The sequence below is a fragment of the Cricetulus griseus genome, chromosome 6, assembly GCF_003668045.3.
Source record: "Cricetulus griseus strain 17A/GY chromosome 6, alternate assembly CriGri-PICRH-1.0, whole genome shotgun sequence".
Lineage (NCBI taxonomy): Eukaryota > Metazoa > Chordata > Mammalia > Rodentia > Cricetidae > Cricetulus > Cricetulus griseus.
In genome coordinates, this window is record NC_048599.1 from 42,444,214 (window position 1) to 42,462,648 (window position 18,435).

An 18,435-nucleotide genomic window follows, 5' to 3' on the forward strand; every position below is an offset into this window, starting at 1 on the left:
TCTTCCCTCATTTGTTTCTTCTATCCTTCAACAAATTCTAAGTTCAAAGACTAGTCACAAAGCATTATCTAATCTCACTTTCTCTGAGATGTGGTTATTTCTGTGGAAGGGCTGTGACAGCAGCAGGTCCTGTGCTAAAGTTTTGGCTGCCTGACAAGACTTATACTTGCCAGGGCTGCTTCTTGTAGGTAAATAACAAAGAAATAGCTTCATGACTGGTTCTCTGGACCCAATCCAATGAGGATGCTCTCAGTTTGGATATTGCTTAGATGATGCTGCATGAAGAACCCATTCCTTTCTTTGAGAAAAACAAGGTAATTTTTTTAGCTATTTTTTACATGATATCAGGATACATTCGGATTTAAACCTAAGGAAGAAATTCCACTTCCATGAGAATAAAGACTTTTAATATGATTGCACCTAAGTATAGAAGGAAAGACATATGTGAGCCACTTAAATGCAGAATTGGGTTTCTGGAAAATATTTCAGGAAGGGCTCTTCTATATTTAATGTATATGGATACATATAAGAAACAATACTTTGAATGCATCCAAGAGAAACCATTCTAAACATGCCTTATTAAATGTGAAATTAAAATTGAATTACATTTTACCTCCAAATAAACAGATGTTGCCTGCCTTGAATATTGGGTGCATATGTCATACATACTGTACGCATGGAATCACAATCGAAACCATACTCAAAAGAAAAGGTCTTTTGTTATAGAAATGTCTACTGGCTCCACAAATAGTGCAAGGTAGTTTTCCTTTTCAATGATGCATTAAAAATATTTTTTAATTCTATGAATCTAAGGAAAGGAAAGCCTTTTGGGTTTGGGGTGTCTTTTTACTTGGTTTGGATGGAGTTTGAGGCAGGTTTACACTTCATCTGCTTCTCTAGGGCTAAGACTATATGCATGCACCTCCTTTTTTAACTATGAAAGCGCTTCTTAACTCTGCCACCAATTCTGAGCACGGACTGGCAGCTACAAATGTCACTGCTTCTGATTGTGCAGGCTCTATCAGCCTTCCCCTAGAAGAGGTCAGTGTATAGAGATAGCCTGAAATTTCTGTATTAGGTTGATTCTTTTCCAGGTCAAATGAACAAAACTAGAAATATCTCCATTTACCTTCCAGGTAGCACAGAATTTATTGTATCAGTTAAGTCAGTGGCACCCACATGCCAAAAGCAGGAAAAAATGCCTTTGCACACTAGTTGGAACACAGAGCTGTCAGTACACAAAATGTGCATCTGGCACTCATTGTTTGATCTTACACAATCCATGGGTCTCTTTCCAAACATCTCTGACTAACCCACCAATCAATACCCATCTAATCCTGACACTTGTGTTAAGTCGTAAGCACGGACAAGGGGGAAAGGCAAAGACTCTTTCCCTCCCCCAGCAGGAATGCACAATCTTGCTGGAGGCAGGTGGTTATCTTCTCTATGTTAATGTATCAATATGTTTTTCTTCTAAAAATGACATGTTTGGTTCAGGTCATTTGACTACTTTGTATGCACGGTACTGTCAGCAGATCACAAGATCACAAAGGAAAATGAATAGAAATGTATGGACCAAAATTTCCTGTGGGGGAAAAAAACGACTGAACTTCTTTGGGTTTTGTTTTTGTTGTTGTTGTTGTTGTTTTCTTTTCTTTTCTTTTTTGTTTAGGTTTCTTTCACCCTTCAAGCTAGTTTCTTTTCTTAAGTATGAGTTCAGGAGTATGTGTGGTGGTTTCTCCTTCCCTACCCACCCAACTTTGCGTCCTCTTTTATTGTTGTTTAACCAACAAATACATTTGGTGCTGCCCATATATTATTCGATATGTGGACTATGGATTTGTAGGCAGGCCACAAGGGGCAACTCCTTAAAGAAAACTGACTTTCCCATCCCTTGAATCTATCAATTGCCAATAATTAATTGAGGGTGGAACTTCATGCTGGGATTTTCATCTGCCCTGAGTTTTTGCCTATCTTACATGTGCTGTCTCTACTGTTATGGATTCATATGTGCAACAGACCTACTGTCCTGGAAATACTACTTCCTTGTAGATAGCTACCACCCTTTGTATTTACAGTCTTTCCATCTGTTTTTCTTCAATTATCCCTGAGTCTTGGGAGGAGGGGATGTAATATAGACATCCTGTTTAGGACCTAGCCCTTCAAAGTATCTTATTTTCTGCACATCAATCAATTCTGTGTCCCTGTGTAAATCACTATCTATTGCAAAAAGAAGCACCTCTAATGAGCCAAAAGATCCACTAATTTATGGTATAACAATAAGTCATTAGCATTCATCTTAATACTGTGTCAATTTTCCAGAGAAAACATCTTAATTTATAAATAGGACATGAAACTAAAGAGAAAGTCTTCAAAAGATGAAATACAAATAGCTGAAAATTGTTTTTAAAAAGTCCAGAACCTTGTCTCTGAGGCAAATATAAATAAAAACTTCTTTAAGATTTTATCTTATGCCAAGTACAATGGCTAAGATATAAAAAAATGCAATGACAAATGCTGAGACAGATGTAGGGAAAAGTAGGGAAAGAGAAATGACTTCACAGCTAGTGGAAGTGAAAACTAGTGCAGTCACTGTGGAAATCAGTGTGGACATTCCTTAAAAAGCCAGAAATAGCTGCACCATATGATCCAACTATACCACTCTTGGGCATCTACCCAAAGGACTCCATATCTTACTATAGAGATATCTGCTCATCAATCTTTATTGCTATTCTATTCATAACAGCAAATTGGGAATAGCCTAGATGTCCATCAACTGATGAATAGATAATGAAAATGTGGTCCATTTCCACAATGGGCTATTATTCAGAAAATGCACAAGTAAATGGATGAAGCTGAAATCAATCTTTCTGGATATGGTAAGCCATACCTAGAAAGACAAACATCTCATATTTTTTCTTATTCGTGGATATTAGAGCTTTCACACTTCAGATATAAGTGTTACATTTAGAATACTTGTAGAGTTCAAGAAACTAGCAAGGGGCCTTGAGGTGATTTATTTCAAGAGAGAAGAGATAGAACTCAATGGTATAAAGAGTTAAAGGACAATATGGAATAATAAGGTTTAAATGAGGTGAGGGATAGAAGATGGTAACACAAAGAAATTTCAAGAGAGTCATATGGAAACTTACAATTATAGAAGTTTCCTAAATATATACATTAACATATAATTTAAAAGATTTAAGAGAGTTACTTTATAATGAGACAATAAAGACACGACAGGCTAACAAATTAAAAGTTCAGTGCAAGGAAGAAGTTACCTCTTTTGGAGTTGTTGAACAGTGAGGTCCCATAGACATCTAGCATTATGGGGTATTGCCACTGTTCTTGATTTCCCTGAAGAACTTAATGGTAAGAACATATTGCTGAAAACACAGTTGAGTTGTAGAAAAAGAAAAAATCAAGGTGATACTAACCTGGACATGCCATCCCTAGTGGCTAGATCTCATAGTTCTAGAAGGGGCTACTTGAGGAGAAAACTAGTATCTAACTCAGGTGTGAATCCTGTGAGTTACAACACCACCAGCCCAGCCAAACTTGCCCTCTGATGCAATAGTGCCACAAAAGTCATGGCAGCAACCAACAATCTTGTGATTGAATTAAAGACTTTTCCACAAGTTGAATCCCATATATGCCACAAAATCCCATATATAGCACAAAAAACTGTGGCTATATAAATCATATGTCCTAGGTGACAACTCACCAGCATTACTCTATTAAATGGGCAAAATATGAAAGCTGTTCTTAAGAAAGCACACGCCAAGATCAGAAAATATATATTCACAAAATTCACAAAGAATGAATAAAAACAATAAAGGAATTGCTTCCTCCTTTAAGTAGTGATAATGACTCATATGATTATAGAAATTCCATTAAATTTTTTACTTCTTCATCTTTAGTCTATTTTATATAGTTATGAATTATATGTTCATAAATGAATGCTCTTAATACTAACCAACTATAATTACTTAAGTGAGTTGAGATGTTCTTAAACATGTGAAGCAGGAAATGACAGAAACGTAACAGGGTTTTCAAAATTCATCATGAGCATATATATGAAAGATAGATTTTAAATTAAAAAATACTATGTTCTTGTGACATGATATGTAACAAACTACCACAAAATCTTGTGATTAAACAGAGGAGACTGTATTTAGGATATATATATATATATATATATATATATATATATATGCAAAAACAATTAATGAAAAAAACAGACCAGGAGTTTGGAAGAGAAAGGAAGGGTATATGAAAGAGTTTGAGGGGGAAGGGGGAAGAGAGAAATGATGTAATTATATTATAATCTCAAAAATAAAAGAAATAATTATAATAGACAAATGTTATCTTATCCCAAGATACTGTAGATCAAGAGTTCAGTCAGTGCTTGGATGGGTGATTTCTTTGCCTCACACATATTGATAAGAGTCTTCTGTGGATACATTTACACAATGGAGTACTACTCAGTACAAAAAAATTGGAAGCTTGAAATGCGAAGGCAAATGCACAGAACTAGAAGAAACTATCTTGAGTGAGGTATTCCAGTCACAAAAAAGATAAAAATGGAACGTACTCAATCATATATAGATTTTAGACCTAGAGCAAAGAAGTAGCAGCCTACAATCCACACTACCAGAGAAGCTAGGAAACAAAGAGGACCCTAAGAGAAGCATACATGGTCCCCTGGAGAAGGGGAAAGGGACGAGATCTCCTAAGCTAATTGGGAGCATGGAGGGAGGGGAGAGGGAGTTAGAAGAAAGTGAAGGGGAGAAGAGGAGGGGAGAGGAGGACATAAGGGAGCAGGAAGATCTAGTCAGGGGAAGAATAGAGGAGAGCAAGAAAAGAGATACCATATTATAGGGAGCCATTATAGGTTTAAAGAGAATTCTGGCACTAGGAAAATGTCCAGAGATCTACAAGGTTGACCCCAACTAACAATCTAAGCAATAGTCGAGAGGCTACCTTAAATGCCCTTCTCCAATAATAAGATTGATGACTACCCTATATGCCATCCTTGAGCCTTCATCCAGTAGCTGTTGGAAGCAGAAGCAGACACCCGCAACTAAACACTGAGCTGAACTGGAATCCAGTTACAGAAAAGGAGGAGTAATGAGCAAAGGGGTGAGGACCAGGCTGGACAGACCCACAGAAACAGTTGACCTAAACAAGGGGTTGCTCATGGATCCCAAACTGATAGCTGGGAAACCAGCATAGGACTGTTCCAGATCCCCTGAGCAAGGATTTCAGTTTGGAGGTCTGGAAAATCTATGGGGCCACTGGTAGTGGATCAGTATTTACCCCTAGTATAAAAATGGACTTTGGGAGCCCTTTCTACATAGAGGGATACTCTGTCAGCCTAGACACACAGGGGAGGGTCTAGGCCCTGTTCCAAATGCTATGACAGACTTTGAAGATTCCCCCATAGAAGGCCTCATTCTTTCTGGGGAGCAGAAATGGGGTGGGATGGGGGCCAGTGGGGAGCAGGGGAGGAGGGGAGGGTGAGGGAACTGGGATTGACATGTAAAACAAGTTTGTTTCTAATTTAAAGAAAAAAGAAAAAAGTCTTCCATGGGAAGCAACTAGAAGATGGACTTGCCTAGAAACTGCCTGGTAGGAAAGCCCAATACTTGGCAAGCTAAGGGAGGAAGATAGTGAGTTTGAGTCCAGATAGGTAGTGTGATTCCAGCTCAACAGTGGTAGTAGTAGTAAATTTAAAAAGTAGACTGCCAGGGATATCCAAGCCAACCCTTCCTCCACACATGGATGTTGCTGAGAATAACTTTTATACTAAGGTCTGTTTGGACTCTTGCCTTGAGTGCCCATACCTGTCCAATGTATATAATAGCCTGGAAGTAGATGGACTGAGTAATCCAAAAAAAAATGTTTTTGGAGAGTGAAGTAGAAGCTACTGATTTCTTAAGGCCTGAAACGAAAAAGAAATGAAGCACAATTCCTGGCATAGTCATGGGATAGTCATAGTCATAAGAACACGACAATTATAATATGCATCCTGATGAAAGGATGAACACAAATCTTGTAGCCATGATTAATGTATCATCTCCCAAACATGGCTAAGAAGGAGTGACTATGAACATTGAGCTATTAGCCATATGGCTCATTATATGAGGCATTTGCCTCAGCTAAAAACTAAAAAGAAAATACTTAGTCATATTTTATGGAGCCATTGTGATCAGCAACTTAACCTCCCATACATTAACACACTCATACCCAAAGCAGTAAGCATATTTTCATATTATTTACTATATTTATTTTATTTTGTATGTAAGCTCCTGAATGTATTTATGTGTATTATATGTATGCAGTGTCTACAGGGGTCAGAAGAGAGTACTGTACCATCTAGAACTGGAGTTACTGATGATTGTGGGTCATTATTTGGAAGCTGTGAACCAAACCCAGAAATTCTAAAGTGTAACTTCTGAGCCATCTCTCAAGCCCCTACTGTAGGACTTTATGCTTTAAATTAATCTGAAGTGGTATTGTCAGATGAGAGTTGCAATGGGAGCATATATTATGTAGGAGTGGGCAAACTTCTTGAAAAACAAGAAAACAGAAATCATTGATCAGCTACAATGCAGTGTCCCATTGCCTATTAATTTTGTTTTTTGTTCTTCTGGGTTCTGAGTTTGGTTGATTGATTGATTGATTGGTTGGTTGGTTGATTTGGTTTGGTTTGTTTGTTACTTTGTTTTTTTAAGATAAAATCTTACTTTTTAACCCAGGCTGAACTTGAACACTTGGCAGGCCTCTTGGCTTGATGTCCTGAGTGCTGGGATTATGAGCATGAACCATCATACTTGGAAACATTTGTTGTTGCTGCTGCTGTTGTTGTAGTACTTTGGAGGTTTTTTGGTTTGGTTTTTGGTTTTTCAAGACAAGGTTTATCTGTGTAACAGCCCTAGCTGTCCTGGAACTAGCTCTGTAGACTAGGTTGGCCTCAAACTCACAGAGATCTGCCTGCCTCTGCCTCCAAAGTACTGGGATTAAGGGTGTGTCCCACCTCTGCTTGGCTTTCAGGCTCTGTGACTTAGCTGATTAAAGCGATGATCTAGCGTTTTAATTTTAATGAAGAAACTGTTTTTTTAAAAAAATACCCATAATATTGAAGAACTGTGATTCAGTTCTTTCTGATATTCTCGCTGGAGTTACCCTTGCTATTATTAACTTCTTATAATCAGGTAGAATATTGAGTCATATTTGTCAGAATAAAATGGATAGCTGATTTCAATTAAATAGCTCAGGTGTACTACCTCTAAACAATCAGGTGTAGAAATGTCTTCATTACATTGTATTAGTTTCTTTCTCTACTGATGCTAAATAGAGCACTGAAGCATTTTCTTTTCATTTTTAGGTTTCTTACATGTAAATATGCAGTACTGTTTTAGCAGGTCAATTATGGCTTTAAAAAATTAAGATACTTTGGTAAAGAATCTTAAAATATACATTCCATAAAGCAGGATACATGTCTATTTCACATTCTTGATGCCCTGGTCTATAAGGTAGATGTTTTTCACAATGAAATTCTGAGATTTTGTCTACCTGAGACTCTGACAGCCTTAAGTTATGATTTAGAAAGTGTATTTGAATAGTCCCCATTTATAAGCAGTGGGAAAGAAACATTAGTAATAAGACCAGAGCAAGCAATTCTACCTCTTTAAGAAGATGCCTAGAAACTGAATATAAAATTTCCACCTGTCTCAGTTTCATAGTCAAGGTTAGCTGCAAGGGAATCTGGAAATTCATTTCTGGGCAAACATACACATTACTGATAAGGTATTTGAAGAACAGAGGAATATAGTATGGGAGAGTTGGCTATATGTTACATTGCTGCTTAATCAAATCAGTACTGTTTTAATAACTGCTGCACAATGGTGACACCACTGGTGTTATTCCACTGTCATTTTTCTATACCCAACAGGATACACTGCCCTTGTGTCTCCCATCCCATTTATGAAAGACTTTTCGCTAATAAAATGACTTAACATTTGTGGGTCAGAGTTATGTCTCAGTGCATATTTTTCTGATTTTTAAATGTTCTTTAGCCCCATATTTAGAAAGCTGTGCTACAAAATATTAGCTATTTCTTCTCTTTTTAATTCATAACTATCAAACATACAAGACTATTGCCTTTGATACAAAATAATAGCTATAAAAGAATATTGGTGGAATAACTAAAATAACAGCAGCAAACCTTTTGGTTCCTTTGTGAAATAAGAAATATTCATCATATTAATGAAATCTGACAAAGTTCCATTGTCTGACCAAAATGTTTGTTCTTGCAAGGACTAGGTAGTATAGTATCCCCTTGCAATTTCATATCTTCTGTCAAGGAAGACTTGTTAATTCCCAATATCCTAATTCACAGAATGGCATAGAAATATGAAATTTTGGATTAGATAGAATTATTTGGGTCCAGTTCACTGAAGGACACCACTGGGGCCTGAAACATCTCTGGTCATTAAGCCGTCTAGACAGATAAAAGGAATATTGAGACTTTCACTTTGGTTCCAAGCTTTATAGGTTTGGATAAGATTATATATATAATTTATTTACTCAGTGTATGTTCAAGGACATGAACATGCCACAGCACACATGCAGAAGTCAGATGACAGTTTAAGGGCCTTGGTTCTCTCCATCTGCCATGCAAATCATGAGGCTTGGCAGCAAGTATCCCAGCATTCTGAGCCATCTCCCTGGTGTGATAATCTCTTTTCTAAGCCTTGTCTAGGAGGGGTAATCAGACCCACCATTTTGTATTAGTCAGTTTGGATTCTTCTCATTATAACATCTTTTTGATGGAAGGGACTTCTCCACCTGTGTCTGATACAATTGTAATTTCTCTGCATAAGGTATAGAGTGAATTCATTTTAACTGGCTTTCCTTTGGTCTCTATTATGTTTGTGACATTGTTAATTATTTCTGGATATTTCTTGAAGATTATTGTGTGGTTTCCATTATTATAATACTTTACAACTCAGGTGCACATTCTATTGCTTAAAGGAATATGGATAATGAGAAATTTTGAATTCTTCCATTTGTTTATTTGTTGACATTGTATTTAATTGCAATATTTCTCCCTTCCATTTCCTCCCTCCAAACCCTCCTTTACTCTTCCCTATTCTCCTTTATTTCTTTTCATTAATGTTATTGTATGCATATATATAATTGTACATATATACATATATTATACATAATATATATCTACATATATATATATATATATATATATATATATTCCCAAATATAACCCATTTAGTCCATATAATGTTACCTTTCTGTATGTGTTCATGGCTGAGTCCAGTCCAATAAACACATCTACAAAACACTCCCATACCTAAGGATCAAAGAACATGGTAGAAGAGTGGATGGAAAGAATGTAAGAGCCAGAGGATCTAGGACTTTGCCTTGAGATTGTGTCTCCTAGTAACCATAGAAGTTGCATCTGTAAAGTCTCACTAACATGACGACCCAAACATGAGCTGAAGAAGGAAGACAATAAAGAAAATGCCAGCCTGCATGGGGAAAAGCCCATAAGGCCTCCTCAATCCTACACAAAGAATGACAGACTATGTAAAGCTGGGAACTGGAGAGGTGGCCCTCCCCAAGAAAGAGCACACCAGTTGGTTGCCCAGTGCCAAGGAGATTGGAATCCTTAAACAACTAGACAATGAAAGCCACTATGCAGAAAACTAGGTCTATTTAGCAATAATTTAAATGTTCTTTTTATTCAGCAAGCTCATGTATTCTACTGGAGGAAGATATTTTTGAGTTGACCCTCTCAGTGGTCATGTGAGCTCTCTTTCCATCTCTACATGAGAACTAAGGAAAGGCTGATGGATATGGGCTCCAAGGTATAACTTCATCTTGCATTTTCAAAGGAAAAACAATCCTTCTAGTTTTCATATTTTGTAATGCTGACATTGTAGGATAATAGACCCTTTCAACTTAACAGATGCCCAAACCCCACAATTTTCTAGCAACTTCCCAAAATTAAATGGTAGTAATAAGGCAGACAGAAAAAAAAATGTATTTAGGAATCTTTCAAAAGATTTGAACTTCTAGGAGATACTGTTATGCATAACAAAGACAGGAAAATGGAAATGCTGGTTACCTAACCCTTCCTGAAACTTCATATTAAATGTATTTCAGACGCAGCTTTAAGATTCAGAAATTACAAATTATTATTCTGGCAATATTTCTTTCCTTGAGGTTATCTTATCAGGGCCAAGAAGCTGCCAGCTGCAGTGGGAGTGCTTCACAGGAACATAAAGCTGCTAGAATAAAATCAAGCTTGTGTGAAATGAAGCATTGCTGCCCCAGCCAGTGCAGACTTAGTCACTGCAGTGTCTTTATCTTTAGCAATGTGTGTAGGAGAATGATCTGCTGTAAAATATCATGGTAGAGTCTGTCTTTAAACTATATAATAATTTTATTATCAACTTCATTGAGTCTTCTTTTTGTGTGTTACTGCTAAAAAACCTACACAATGCCTAATAATCACCATTACTACAGCTTCTTACTTGCATTTTATTTCTTGGCTTACTAAACATAATGTAGAAACCATATGTTAAATGTCAATGGAGTTGTGCACAAGTCCTAGGTCTCTCACCATCCAACTGAGTGACCTTAGACAAGTGACTTCACTCTAATAGGCTTTTCCTCTTTTCTGTCAGGCTAATGATATTTACTAACAACCTGCTATCAAGAAGGAAACCTAGAATGTGTATTATGCTCACAGAGTTTCCCTCCAATCTCATTAGTTCGAACTTCTATTAGCTTGACTTAGTAGACTTACAAACCTTTGCTTATACAGAGTTCAGCATGTGTGCTGAGTTAACTGGTAAGTCTCTTCCATACACCAATTCAGAGACCCAAGCTTCTTGTACTTCGACACTTTATTTTGTTCCCCTTCTTCTTATTCTGCATCATATCAATATGAAGTCCCTGCTATGGAAGTGAATCACATCACATTTTGATAAGAAGAGAATGGCAATACTTGAGTGCAATGGGAGCTAGAAATAGACAGTTTCTATGATGTGTTCAATGTTACAGAACACATTGTATTTCACATGGGGCTGCATGTGAGATACATGTAGTTTGTGAAATTCATATATAGGTACCTTCTTGATAGTCTCATCATTCTGCACAATCACTCCCATAATTACCATTGAGCATCAAGCCTGGCAACATGTTATTTTAGAAAAAAACCAAAATATGATCATAGTTAGAAGTTCAGTTTCTCTTATTTCCCAATGCATTGGTTATGCCACTGCCAATATTTTTCTTAGTTCCCCTTTTTACCTGAAAGTCTGGTTAACTGCTGTAAGTCACAGTCATAAAATATTAAACAGAAAATTCCAGAAATAAGTAGTTCATAAGTTTGAACCATATGCTATTCAGAACATCATGATGATATAATCTCACACACAATTTTACTCCATCCCACCTGGGTGTGAATCACTCCTTTGCCTAATGCTCTCTATATGCTACCCACGTACTTGTCAGTATCTTTGTTGGTTATCAGACTGACTGACAGTACTGTAGTATTTGTGTCCAAATAATCCCATTTTACTCAGTAATGTCCAGAGAACACAAGAGCACTGTCCTGCGAGTTCAGATATTCCAAAGAGAAGCCATGGTGTTTCCTTTGGGTATAAAGAAAAAAAACATAAAGAGGAAAATAATCACAAGCTGAAGTTGCTCAAATCTATGGTAAGAACAAATCTTCTATTTATAAAATTCTGAAGAAATACCCAAAGGTTTATCTGATGTGTCTCAAGCTGCACAAGATACAGTCATTGTAGGTAGTAAATGTGTGTGTTGGGGGAGGGCAGCACCAGAAAGCAAAGGGTACTATAATGACCATGGTTGCAGACATCCACTGGATGTGACCCTTAGCATTGAATCCTTGGGGTTTCTCTAAGTTCTAGGCTCTGGACAGTGGGAAATCCTGAAAGAGAGAATGTTCCTCTGTCACCATTGCCACAAAGAAGACTGATTCCTCTCACTATGTCTTTTAAATTGCATTGTGGGGGTTTTCTCGATTGCCTAATTGTAGAGAGCATGCAAGAGTTCCCCCTTATTGTCAAGGGTTACAGTCTAAGACTCTCAGTGTATATATCTGAAACTTAGGGTAGCAAGGAAGCTTCCATTTTGAGATTCCCCATGGTGCCACTACTCCTGCTGATATAGGGTCCCTGATTGAAGAACTTCACTCTAGTGAACTGACTTCCTGTTCCATCTCTGTCTTTGTCTTTCTTTGGCCTCTTGCTAGTGAGCTCCGCATGTCCCTTACTGTCAGCTGAACCCACCTGGTACAGGCAGGCTTCATGTCTGCTATTAATGTTTCACATGGATGTCTTCATCCATATTCCGCCATCATTTGATTCCTACTGCCTTGAAATATTTTCCCAAATTAATGTCTTAGAAATGCCATCTCTTCGAAATATACAATTTAAATTTTCTACTCCATTGTCGTGTACTAGCCCTCAGTAGCCCCCTTTTGGCTTTTATTTTATTTCTTTCCAGGCATTGTCACCTTCTAATGCATTGAAACATTAGATATATGATTCACTTATTCTTTTTATTTTCCCCTTACTGGAAAAAGAGGTCATTATTCATCTACCAAGGATATTTGCTTGTCCATGTCTGTCTTCAGTACCTTGGAGAGTGCTTAGAGTTTCGTAAGCTCCCTGTAAAAAAATAGTCTTTGGAAGAAAAGATGGATAGAAGACTAAGGAAAGATATTTTTTTAAATGAAAGACTAAAATAATCTTCTACAGAATTTAGCTTGGAATGTAAATCATATTTCAGTTGCATGCAGCCAGGCTGATGTATAATTCCTGTGCAACTGCTATGTTTTGTTAGATGGCTGTGTGAGCCTTTAATTCTCTGGTTACCTTTGCCCTCCTATTGGAACATTAGTCCAGGTTCTTCTGTAGTTCGGGAGCTTCAGAAGGCAGGTTTTAAATGGAAATCTGAAAAATTAAACGAAGGTTTTAAAACAGAAATGGGCTGCAAGTGTGGAAGGGGGTTAGAAACTCAAACTTGGTGTACACAGATCAGACCCATCTCTATCCTTCCTTTTAGTACACCTTACCATTGTGAGATACAGATGAAATAGTGGGACCAGATTAGAATTTCACACTACAGCATGGTTTTCAATGCAAGAGAATTTCAGTTTGCAGGTGACACATCAGAATTACAGTTCCTGTTTGTCCAGATAATGGATACACAATGAAAGATTCCAATGGTTTAAATTTTTTAAAGGGCTGAAGTTCTTTACCTAAACTTGTATTCCAACTTTGTAATATTAAACTAAAGAGACTCCTTTCTTTATAGTCATAGAAGTAAAATCCATTCTTATTTTGACAAATCTTCAATGAGTTTCTTATACTGAATGACCTAATATATATATATATATATATATATATATATATATATATATATATATATATATATATTCAGAGGTTTTAGGAGTGGGCAGCTTGCCAAGCCTACCATAACTTTAAGAAAGTACTCAGTGCTGTGAAGTCTTTTAAAAACTGGTAGCAGTTCTAACTTTTTTTGGGGGGAACAACACAGTATTGTTGACATTGTCCCCCTGGGGCCTTATTCTCATCAAGAGAACAAGCACATGACCAATAGTTGGAAAAAAAGTAAAATTAGGCCAGTGTTTCTGTGACCCCTCTGACCAATCTTAAAAAGGCAAAAATGAGGTTACATGGGGTACTTTAGCTCAATGTAAAGTTCTTATGTGTCCTTCAGGAAAAACCAAGTAAAGGGAAGCAAAGTTGACAAGATACCTAAATGGAACATGTGAAGTTATATACTTGACGGCCATTTGCTCATGTTTATATACTCACAAAGCACACACACAAACACACATATACACGCACTCCTATGTTCAATCACCTGGGAAGTAGGAGAGTGATGGGGATGAGTTCTACTCCATATCTCATAGTTTTGTTGCAACAACTTTTCAAATATGTGTACTCGGAGAGATTTTTCCAATTTCTGGATTATATCTCTCCTCCTCCCTGTCTTTTGAAGGGAAGGCAGGGTATCTTCATGTGTAACTTGAATTGATGAGTAACAGAAACCCTAGCATTATACTGCCTATATTTAAGATAAGAGTCAATTGTGCTCAATCTTCTTAAAATAACTTACAACTTAAAGTCATGTTCAGCAATATTATAGTGGTAGCTCGAAATCAGCCACACAAGAAGATTTGAACCCTAGAAATTGCCAAAGATTACAAGAGAGAAATGTTTGTCTTCTGTCCAGAACCAGCTGTTAAGCATTCACTAGCAAGTGCGTGTCATCTACTGTGATACACTGCAACAATGGTTCTGAGAGCTTCACTTTGTACAATGTGCTTTTGCTGTTCCTCCACTTATTAGGAGCACTCATTTACTTATCCTGTGAATCTGGGGAATGTTGAGATTTAGGATTTGCATTGACTATATGATTAGTAGAACCAATTTGAATGCCTCTGCCAATTCAAGGTCCCAAAGGGCATCTCTTCTGCTCCTTTGTGAGCCCTGTGCCACACTGTGAGAACAAGTTCATGATACTCATCTTACAGATGAGAACCATGTGACCTTCCTAGGCCTGTCTGTTTCCAGATCACTCAGCATCTAACTACTAAGCACATGCATAAGCACCACCAAAACCAAAAGAGCCACCACAGAATCCCACAAAACTGTCAACCTGTCATATATAAACCATGTACATGGCTCCCATTTGGAATTGCTGAGTCTTAGGGTGATTTTGTCATGAAAAAAGGCCATACACTACTCAAGTTTTTCATTAAGTGTCAAGTTAACAGCTAACAGTGTATTGCCATGATTATCATGAGGGCCAATATCTGTTTAGGAATTGATACTCTCCCTACTGTGAAAACATCTTCAGAATAAACTTCTCCTTCTCATGATGTTGTAGTAAAATTTAATAATTCCTGAGTGGTAATTCTATGCCATGCAGTGTTTTCTGCATTTAACAATGATTGATTTGTTAAATATTTCAACAGTATTTTGATATAGATCTAACTATTAGCTTCAATTTATTGGTAAGATTCTAAAAAGGTAAGTGATTAAATTGCCTTTGTGAGGTGCAGAGTTTGGTTTTGAACCCACAAAACTGTTTTTTTGTTTGTTTGTTTGTGTTGTTTGTTTGTTTGTTTCAGTATGCTCGGATGTCTTTGTCCCCTTTACTCTCTGAAGTCTCACTGACCACTGCTTTGTTTGCAATATTTGGTACATTGTAAGTTATCAGTAACTATGTAGAAAGGAGTAGATAAAACATATGAGATGTTTAAATGACCTAGGTTCTGGATTCTCTGTCCCTGGCAAGCTTTATGTTCAGGCAAGTTCCTGAGACTTGAGAATCAATGATTTCATTGCATACCTGTCCACTGCTGCTGGCTTTACCCTGTGGACTTCCATCTTGGTAAAACCATCAAAGGATGCAAAGCTGTGGTTAAAATAGGTTTGGAGCAACAAGATGCACAGTAAATTGACTATAATAGATAAGAAGACACCATAGAGATCTATTTGGAAATAACTGTGTGCTAATTGGTACACACCTCCAACTGGCACTCAGAAGACAGGAAAGTTCAAGGCCAACCTGCTACATAGCAAGACCCTTTCATAAAGTTAACAGTGTACTTTTTAAACTCACTATATATATCTAAAATAACTGGATATGATAATATAATATCAACGTATTATATTATCCTACATAAATGTATATTATGATTTGCCAATCAAAATTAACATTTAAAAAGTTAAGACCCAGTCTAGTCAAAATACAGATTGCCTTTATCAAAATATCAAGTATTTTGCTGTAGTGAATATTGAACAAATATTTATTGATCACCTGCCATGTAATCAAGCCCAGACAAGGTGTAACCAACTAAACAGATTAATGGCTTGTCAGTGAAGATCCACTTTACTTTCTTTCAGAAAGAAAGATCATCTAAGCTTTTTGAAAATCAATTTGCTAACAAGTAAAACAATGACCTATGTGTTATCATAGACTGATTTGTATCCTCCAAAATTCACATTTAAAGACTCCCTAGCCACAAAAGGCTCAAAATAAGACTGTATTTGGGTGAGAGTGTATAAAGGATACTAAACTTTAAGTGAAGTTATTAGTGTTGGTCATAATCCAAGATGCCTGGTGTCCCTGTAAAAAAGAAAACTAGGACATTTGCATGTACATAGGGAAGTCTGAGATGACAACACTGAAGGAAGCCAGCCTTTTATACCCGATGGAAAAGAGGCCTTGAAAGAAATCAGCTCTGCTAACAGTTCGATCTTGGATTGTCAGCTTCCCCACACCTGCGAAAACACTCTGTGTAAAGAACCCAGACTGTGTGCACTGTGATGGTGGCCCCACCAACTACTAAACAGGCTTCTTGTCACACTATTTCCAGAGCTGACAGTCTGCTCCAGAGGAAATGTTTGCATATATGTAGAATGGCCTGTGTGTGTACCAGGAGTCTCACTGGGATGTTAGGTGTTAGAGCAAAATAAACCTTAAATGTTAATAAAAGAATCAATAGATGGATTATGGTACCTTCCATTTCATAAAATGCCATAGAGACTTTAATAAAACAAGAACTGGTGATATGTATATTGGCACAAGATAATCGCCAATATTTACTTGATTTTGTTTTTATGTAACAGCTCAAATAGTTAAGCATCACAAACAAACACACACACACACACACACACACACACACACACACACACACACACACAGCAAACCCTACATGGTATGATATGGTCGCATTTAAATAGGAGAATCTAGTGTACATAGTATGGTCGCATTTACATAGGAAAATCTAGTTTGTCTGCAGGGACAGTAGAAATAAACAGAAAAAGGTCCAGACTGGGAACTGTAAAGGAACAGTTAGTGACAGATTTCAAGTATTTGTTCTTCATGCTTGTGTATTGGTTATCCTATTGGTAGTCAGTTTTTTTTTTTTACTTTTGCAATATGAAACAATGCTTCTGCATTGTTATTATATTTATGAAATATATAACAATAATTATGAAAGTTGCTATAGAGCAATGGTTCTCAACCTTTGGGTCGTGACCCTTTTGGCAAACCTCCAAAAGGTATGTCCATTATGATTCATAATAGTAGCAAAATTAACATTATGAAGTAACAAGGAAAATAATTTTTATGGTGGGGGGGACACCACAACATGAGGAAACTGTATTAAAGTGTGGCAGCATTAGGCAGGTTGAGAACCACTGCTTTAGAGGAACATAAGTGATATTCTCAGTTCAAAAGAGGTTTCCCTGAGGAAGTAGCACTTGATCTAAAAATAGAATAGGGACTCTTTTGAGAGTAGAGATGACATGGTAAGGACTGGGTGGGTGCATGCAGAAACTGGAGGAATGGGAGACTTTAAGATAATGAAGGTGAGGAAGGGATGCTAAGGCTTCTGATGGAAACAAGGAATTTCTGTAGCGCAAGCCAGGCCACCAGATGTGCAGGCATCAGAGGTGGAGGAGAAAGAGATGGACCCCCGGACTAGGCCTCGAGGGTCTTCTGTGGTCGCTTCCTCAGCATGGTGAACACTGATGGTGTCAATGCCATCATCCTGGCCTAGAAGAGCAGCATTGTTTGTAATAGCCAGAACCTGGAAGCAACCCGCTTTGAGAAAACCAACGAGATGCTTCTGAACTTCAATAATCTGTCCAGCGATCAACTTCAGCAAATGAGTGAACGCTTCATGCACCATACTCACACCTTGGTGGACATGAAACAGCACCTGGATAGCATCTTCTGCAGGATCAGGACACTGAAGGGGGAAGCTGTCCCGGCAGCACCCAGAGGCCTTCAGTCACATCCCAGAGGGGACATTCCTAAAGGACGAAGATGAAGACCCCATTCCACCCAGTATCACCACAACCATCGCCACCTCGGAGCAGAGCACAGGCTCCTGTGACACCAATCCTGACACTGTCTCACTGTCTATCAGTCCTAGCTTTGAGGACCTATCACGTATTTGACCTGGTTCCCCTGCCATCAACGGCCACAGCCACACAGATGATGAGGAAGAGACACGTGGAGAATAGCCCCCCTTCCTACCATCCCAGAAAGGCTAGGGCAGCAGTGGTCCTCCCAGGGTCACATTTGGTCAGCTTTGCTGCTCCATTCTGTCATAGGCAGGGTCCTAATCCCTGCCCCTCCTAAGAGCGGGATTTCCCCATGCCAGGACATGCACCCTATCTGGGGCAGTGGGGCTGGCTAAAGGTATCCTGGAGCTCAACCTAGGGCAGCTTTGAAAGTACTTCTAGAGTCTCCAGAGACCAAAGCCAGATGTCTCTAACCCCTGGAGGAAGAAGTTGCCTGCAGGGCTGAGCTTGTCCCTAACAG

At 37.9% G+C, this 18,435-nt stretch overlaps 1 pseudogene; it reads left to right on the forward strand.

Moving 5' to 3' along the window:
* Nucleotides 1-17,485: 17,485 nt before the first annotated feature.
* On the forward strand, nucleotides 17,486-18,134 carry LOC100751404 (annotated as a pseudogene).
* Nucleotides 18,135-18,435: the final 301 nt, after the last annotated feature.